General features: G+C 38.1%; 1 long non-coding RNA gene across 1 annotated transcript; it reads right to left on the bottom strand.

Moving 5' to 3' along the window:
• Positions 1 to 5,467: 5,467 nt before the first annotated feature.
• Positions 5,468 to 7,482, bottom strand: LOC137138250 (uncharacterized). The gene is made up of 2 exons (XR_010915919.1): positions 7,054 to 7,482; positions 5,468 to 6,733 (listed from the first exon to the last, which is right to left on the bottom strand). It is a non-coding gene; the product is annotated as an uncharacterized lncRNA (long non-coding RNA).
• Positions 7,483 to 8,188: the final 706 nt, after the last annotated feature.

The following is an 8,188-nucleotide window of genomic DNA, read 5'->3' as shown; positions in this document are numbered from 1 at the left end:
AGAAGATCACCCACAGTTTATGGGCAATGACAATAAAGCCTATTCTATCTATTCTATTTGAATTTTGTTGTAAATTGGGGGTAAATGGTAAAGAAATGGCCACTTAAATGGTGCTTTTATCCAAAGCACTTTACAATGTTGATTCCATTTATCCATACACACCGATGGTGGTGGCCACCATGCAAGGTGCTCACCTGACCCACCCTGGTGCTAAATCAACTGTGAAGCACCACAGTGCTTTTTTTCTACATTCACCCATCCTCTGTACATCCTCTCTACATCCTCTGTACATCCTCTCTACATCCTCTGTACATCCTCTACATCCTCTGTACATCCTCTGTACATCCTCTGTACATCCTTTGTACACTATGACAAGGGCATTTTTCAAAACTTAAAGAGCAACTTCCCAATTTTCAACTTGCTTTCTAAGGCTTTAGTTTAGAATGTAAATATTAACTTCACTCTGACTTTTCTATATTAAAATATTTCTGTTTCTAGCTGAGAACTCCTCCAAATGACATCACCCAGAGGACATCTTTTTATAATAAGGAGTTCAAGTGATGTCATCTGGAGGAATTTTTCAGCTACAAGTAGAGATATTTTGATGTGGGGAATTCAAAGAGAAGTTTAATGGCATTTATGTACATGTACTACCCAAACTAGCTGTGCTGACCCCTGAAGGGAAAGCTGAAAGCCGTTGATCTTTGACCTCCATTGCTCCACTTACCACTATCTTGCTTTTTTCTCCTCTTCTTCCTTTTTCGCTCCCAGAATTATAACTCGTCTTCCTTTTCCTCAGCTGGTCGTCCTTGTTCTTGTTGCAAGCTTTGCACACAGCCAGGGCTGTACAGAGTTTAACTTTGGTCAGCCCTTGGGGGCCCCCTACTGGTCTGGGACCCAACCAGTTGCTTGCCTTCCCTGCTGACATGGAGCCCCTCTGAATACATTCACAGTATTAGTATTAGTACACCAGTTGACCAGTCTGTGTGATCAGTTAGACACTTACCGAAAAGCAGAGGTTAAAGTGCTTGAACAGCTCTGTGAGCGAGCAGCAGAAGCTCTGCAGAGTAAACACTGAAATGATCAGGTTTGTTTGCTGATTTTTAGTAAAATAAATAGGGAAACCAAAAACACAAAATGACCCATTTTTCTTTTTTAAATTTCATGTTTGTTGCTTTGGGATGACATATGTCTTCAGTGTTCAGCATAATTTGACCTAATAAATACTTGCAGCCAATGGCGCCCGAATATAGTATCAAGTTCTAGTTCAGATTATTATTATTAGCCAACCATTAGCAATAATTAGCCTCATTTAATCTGTCAAATGCACAAGAAACTGGTTACGTTCAGAGATACTTGCAGTAAAGTTGTATCTGTCCACAACAGGGCTGGTTGCATTTAGCACACCAGTATTTACTAAAGAAGTGGAAAGTAAAGTTACCCCAGAGTCTAACAGTCTTCACACTTTAACATAACTGCGGTTTCTGCCTGGGAAGCTGCAAGTGTGAATGTTGTTACATCATGATGCAGCTGATGCAAGTGTTTTAACGCAATAATGTACTCGACTATTTCCAACAATATCACATTATGTTTTCGTTATAGTAATAGGTGCACTGAGAGAAACCATGAGCTGATGTGTCTCTGAGCAGCAGGAACTCACAGAAGAACAACATCGTTTACTCCATGAAGACAAGATGTTTTATTCAAGCATGTGAAAACTACAGTAGAAGCAAAGGAGTAACAGTTCTGAAAGATCATGACGGAAGATGGAAGGAGGCTGATTTTCCTGAGTATCTATGTGTGTTAACACAAACTATTTAGAGTGGAAGTATTCATCTTCATTATAATGGTTGTTGTTGTTGGAACAGCAGTTGTTGTTGTTGGGGAACAAAGTGGTTAATGATTCTGATTATGTCAAAAATTAGAATTTAAATCAAATGTCTGAGGTGTTTGATTATTTAAAATTCTTCCTGCTTTTAAAGAAGATTTGAGACATCAGGTAAAATGGTTATAGACCACAGATACAATCGAATAAGTCTTGTATTGTACTTTAACAAGTAATAATTTGTTTACTTTAAAGTCTGGAACAAATGCAGCTGCTGCTCTTGAATTAAAGTCAAACTAAAACAAACTCAACTGAAAGTAGGGACAAAAATTGAGATTGCTCACAGGCCACTTTATTAGGTACACTTGTACAGTTCAATCCAATTCAGCAGCTCTGTCATAATTTCAACTTTTTCAAGGTTATAATTGCTCAGTGTTTAGGTTGGAACTGTCAGAAAGGGGCTAATTCTACTGAGTGTTTATCATTGAGGTCACAGTGGATGGTGGAGAACCTCTTAATCTAATGCACTCAACCTTTCTGACAGTTTCATCTTAAAAACTGACTTAGGTTAGAGTCTTGAAAAAGTACAATTCCTGGCAGGATTAGATTGTACAGTTGTACCTAATGAAGTGGCCAGTGAGTGTATGTCATCACAGTAACAACAAGTGGCACCTGTATTTAAGAATTTAGTCAGATTGATTTGGTTCAGTTTGATTTTGTTTGCTGACAAAGGCAAAAAGCCTTGATGCAATCATTTAATGTGTGTGCTGCTTTTATGCATTAAAAATGTTAAAACGGGTCGGTGGTGACCCCAACACAAGAGGAAGGTAAAACATGTAGCAGCAGATGTGGCAGCTGGCCCATCTTCACAATCACATTCATAAGAAAAGTTTACTGGCCCAAGACAAGAGAACTTGTTTGTCGAGTACATGACAATTCAAGTAGATCACAACAGAATGTGCTACAATGCCAAGTACATCCAGCTTATGTTCTGAAGAAAGCTTACTGGAACTATAATTACAGTGATCAGACAGTAGTAGTACACACCCCGAACAGTACAAATGACCAGAAAAGTGGTACAAATTATCACCTTCAACTTACAAACTGAGAAATTAGAACTTTGTCAAAGTAGAGCTCATGGCTGAGCTGCTGTATTGGTTTGCTCACGTGGTCATGAGGCCCGATCAGTGTACGTACAATCTACTGCTTGGGATGAGAATGTGTTGCTTGTGCCATGTCCTGTTTTTTTGGTTTTGTTTGTTTGTTTTTTGGACACATTTTTAAAAAAAGCCCTGATCTTATGACGTGGTTGGAAAAACGTATTTAAAGGTTTTACATAAGTATATTAATTGTTACTGTGTGTAGCAGGTGTTGACTGGACATTTTCCCACGATGTATTTGCTTTTGCAGAAGACAATAAAGCAACCACAGAAATCGTCTTCTGGTCTGTCCTGCACATCAGCAGCACAGTGAGGGAAACATGTACAACAAATATTTTATAAGCCTTATATTCAGAGCTCTACACATTATCAGATACATCTCAATACACCAGGAAACATTCTTCTTTTAACAACAAATATTCATATTTTTAGAAACATGAACATAACTTCACAGTTTAAAGCATGAAAACCCCTTCAGAAATAGTCCACTTGTACCACCTAGTGGTCAGAGTGAAGACGTACATGTAGTTGGGTGACGGGACATGAACAACAGAAATGATAACAAAATAGAAAGAAACCTGCAGAAGACCTGCACATCTGACCCCTACATGCACAAAAAAGGAAAGTTTCCCCACAGTTACATTAGTCACACAGGACATGGCTCAATTACACACAAATACTAAGTTGAATTTTAAAAGTATGAATAACATTCACAACACAAATGGAAAATAATAATGATAAACAAAGTGCATTTGTAACCCTTTTACACCTGGACTACAATGTAATGTCACTAAAAGCACTACAATGACACAAAGAAGTAAAAGAAATGAAAGATGGAGGTTTTTTATCATGATCATGACAGTAAAAGAGCTCACAGGAGATTTGTCCTATATGTGTTCAATTAATGTGTAAACTTGGCAAAGTTGAATCAAAGCTCCATTTGAAAATGAAAATGTATTTTGATACATGTAGAAACAGTTAAAATGAAAGTTTAACTTTCATCCAATTTGAAAAATTTGGGAAAAACTAGTTGCAGCACTTAACTACAATAATCTCTTTGAATCATTTCACTAACGATCTGCTGATGGACTGCTGACCATTCTGGTCCTGCTTGATTTGAGTGCAGCTTTCAACACCATTTCACATAACAGTTTGTTGGAGCGCGTAAAACTATTGGCATTAGTCGTGTTCCTCTCACCTGGTTTACTTCGTACCTCTCTGATCGCACGACTAAAAACGTTATTCACAGCCAGATCCTGTCAATAGTGATTTTCCACTGGGCTCCGTCGTCGGCCCTCTTTTGTTTTTAATCTCTTTGCCATATTTTCAGGGAATTAGTATTTATTTCCACTGCTATGCAGATGATACGCAACTTTATATGTCCACCAAGCCCAATGCTACTGCTCAGAAATCCCTCAGCTGTAAAGAACCTGCAGGAAGGCGGAGTTAAAGTGGAGAAAATCCAAATTGGAAACACGCCGGGTAAATTCCAGAGAAAAAATAAATAGGGTCACATGGTGGACGTGAACATTTGGAGTGTACAAGTGTAAAATAAGCATTATCTAATGTAGAAAAAGAGTATAAGAGCTCTAGGTTTTGGATTGTTAGACATGCATCCTTCGACTACATGGGTACACTGTGTCAGTCTGCTTCAGATAGCCAGAAGTTCACAGAGACCAACAGGGGATATCAACCTGTCTGACCTGATGAGGCTGCCAAAGGCAGTTAGACCTTTGAGCCTGACTGATGATGTTATTCCATTGCAAAGAAAGCAACCAGATAACTGCATCATGCATCAATTATCATTTTCTTACTCTTCAATCAGCCTTATTTGCCAAACATCACTGAGGTCGTGAGTAGACTGATAGTTGAGACAGGACAAGAAATGATACATCTGATGTTGTATTCATTTTATTACCTCAAATACTTTGATGGTTTGATTTTTTGCTTTTGCATTTTCTAAATAAAATACAACATCTGTAGTTAAACTAAAGGTTTCTTTCCTTTCATTCTGAGCTTTATAGGGGTTTCATTAAAGTGTCTGTAGCCTCATCTTGTTGATCAAAACAAATAGATTGTGTGACTAAGCCTGGTAAAAGTACACTTGGAGCTTAAAAATATTCCAGCAACCATGACAACTGTTACTATAAGAAAGAATCTACTGTTAACCAGTGTGTCTCATGATTGTAGTTTCACAGCTATGCAGGTGCTGGTGAAGACGTGAGGAGGAAGGTAGTGAACAGCTGGATGAAATTCGTTACGTCGGTCTAAGTAGAAACCTGTGGTTTGCTTTGGGAACAAACTGTTTACTACCAAATACCAAAATCCCACTGTGAACATTCTATATTATACTATTGCTACTATTACTACCACAATGTCTCCAGGCCAAAGTTTCCTTCTGTAGTTAGTAACATGCTGATTCATATGGATTTTTAACTGTTTACTATGTAAAGCAGCAGAGAAACTACAGTCACCACGTCTGTGAGTTTAAAGCGACATATTCAGATTTATTCTTTTCTTAAACCAACATTTTACACCCGTGACGATTGAAATAAACTTGAAAATAACCAAAGCAGCAAATACACATATGCAAGCAGAAGAAGAAGTGATGATGCTGCATTTTTCACATAAGTGCAAGTGTAAGTGCAAAACCCACTAACAGTGTTCTCACTACAGAATTACTGCTGTTTCTGCCTGGAAAGTTACAGTGTGAATCCAAAAGTTGTAACATTATGATGCATCAGCAATTGTAATAATGCAATACTGTCCTCGACTATATCTAATAAAATCACATTAATGCTTTAATCTAATGTTTATGCTTTAGCAATAGGTGCACGGAGAAGTTATGAGATTACAAGACAAACCATGAGCTGATGTGTCTCTGAGCAGCAGAAACTCACAGAGGAACATCATCATTTACCCCAAGAAGACAGGACGTTTTATTCAAACATGTAGTAGAAGCAAAGGAATAACAGTTCTACAAGATCATGACAGAAGATGGAAGGATGCTGATTTTCCTGACTATGTGTGTTAACACAAACTATTTAGAGTGGAAGTATTGATCTTCATTTTTATTGTTGTTGTCAGAGCAGCTGTTTTGATGAAGCAACAATTGTTGGAGCAGCACTTGTTGTTGTTGGAGCAGAAACAGTTGTTGTAGTTGGGGTGGTAGTTTGTTGCTGTTGATGTTGGGAGAGCAATTTGTTTCTGTCCTGGGAGCAGTAGTTGTTTTATTGTTGTTGTTGTTGGAGCAACAATTGTTGTTGTTGGAACAGCAGTTGTTGTTGTTGCAGCAGCAGTTGTTGTTCTTGGAGCAGCAGCAGTTGTTGTTGTTGGAGCAGAAACAGTTGTTGTTGTTCTTGGGATGGTAGTTTGTTGTTGTTGTTGGGGGAGCAGTTTGTTGTTGTGGTGGAAGCAGTAGATGTTGGAGTAGTTGTTGTCCAAGGAGTAGTAGTAGTTGGGGTAGTTGTTGTCCAAGGAGTAGTAGTAGGGGTAGTTGTTGTCAAAGGAGTAGTAGTAGTTGGGGTAGTTGTTGTCAAAGGAGTAGTAGTAGTTGGGGTAGTTGTTGTCAAAGGAGTAGTAGTAGTTGGGGTAGTTGTTGTTCTTGGTTTTAGTGCAGCTGTTGTTGTTCTGGCAGCTGTTGTTGTTCTGGCAGCTGTTGTTGTTCTGGCAGCTGCTGTTGTTCTGGCAGCTGTTGTTGTTCTGGCAGCTGCTGTTGTTGTTGGTGCTGCTGTTGTTGTTGGTGCTGCTGTTGTTGTTTGGGGAACAAAGTGGTTAATGATTCTGATTATGTCAAAAATTTGAATTGAACTCAAATGTCTGAGGTGTTTGATTATTTAAAATTCTTCCTGCTTTTAAAGAAGATTTGAGACATCAGGTAAAATGGTTATAGACCACAGATACAATCTAATAAGTCTTGTATTGTACTTTAACAAGTAATAATTTGCTGTAGTAAAATAAATATTCTGTTATTTTTCTAAAGAACTATTCAGTTTAAACTTCCTAAGGGTTTTAAATCAGTCTGTGTAAGACCTGTAGAACGTGTATAGTCAGAATAAGTCGAGTTACCTGCACAGAGCAGCATCCAGGTGAGAGTCAAAGAAACAAGCAGCTTCATTGTGATGATCTTGGATGTTGATGCTGTAAGTTCACCTGCTCTGTGCTGCAGCACTTTATATACTGTACAGGTGCTGGATAAATTCAGGAGCGACACATGACACCTCCAGGAATCGACGTGTTGCTGTCACTCACCTTTGTCACCAAAAATGTTTAATGACAACACCCACCACACCCACTTTTTAACATAGCAGACTTAAAATGTCACAGTAAAAATACTTATTACTTCCTCCTTGGATAAGTTAAAACAGTGTCCTTCTGAAAATGTGTCATTTGATTCACACTAACAACATTTCATCCACAAGTCCCAGCAGGTTAAATATAGTGGAAAACAGTAAGGTTTTATTTTAATGCTGATGGAGTTATTGTATTGTCTTTGCATCCACGTCTCCTGCAGAAGCTGCATTTCCTTCCTGCTGTATCTATTCTAGTTTACAAAAAGGTGGAAATGTTCACATTTATTGAATAATAAATTCCTTGCTGTGGAATTAACCTTCAAACTCTGACTTTGGTTACTAGTAAATGAGTTACAAGGTCATTTGAAGCCTCTGTTGCAATGTGCCTTTGGGTTCCCATCTGGAATGTTGTTGGTTCTTTCTTATAAATACTTATAATTATTCATTTTGCTTGTAGCCTATAATTGTAAATGCACTTGTTCTCTTCTGCAAACACCTTGATACCACTTGAAGTGATTTTACACATTTGTGAGCACCTCTGTTGCACCATCACCCGTATTCATAGTTGACTTTTTATGTGCCTGTTGCTTTTAATGTGGAATGATGTGAAACTGGAATCTCATCATTACATCCAATGATTGTTTTGAGCACATACATTATAAAAGCTGTGTAGAAGGGTTATTGTGATTCAATGAAATGAAACTGAACTCACCACCTTTAGTTTTCATTTTCAGTAAATGAAACCAAAGAAGAAAATGACTTAAAAACCAATATGTCGTCATTGTTCTGTGAATAAGTTCATGCAAAGTTCTGCAGATACAGACAAAGAGTGAGATCTCTTTTACTTCAGACGTGTGGTCAGTGTAACGTGGAACCCAGTATAGTTGCCAGGGCAACATGTCACTTTCAAA

Source organism: Channa argus, chromosome 12 (genome assembly GCF_033026475.1).
Source record: "Channa argus isolate prfri chromosome 12, Channa argus male v1.0, whole genome shotgun sequence".
NCBI lineage: Eukaryota > Metazoa > Chordata > Actinopteri > Anabantiformes > Channidae > Channa > Channa argus.
This window is presented reverse-complemented; position numbering and strand designations above follow the sequence as displayed.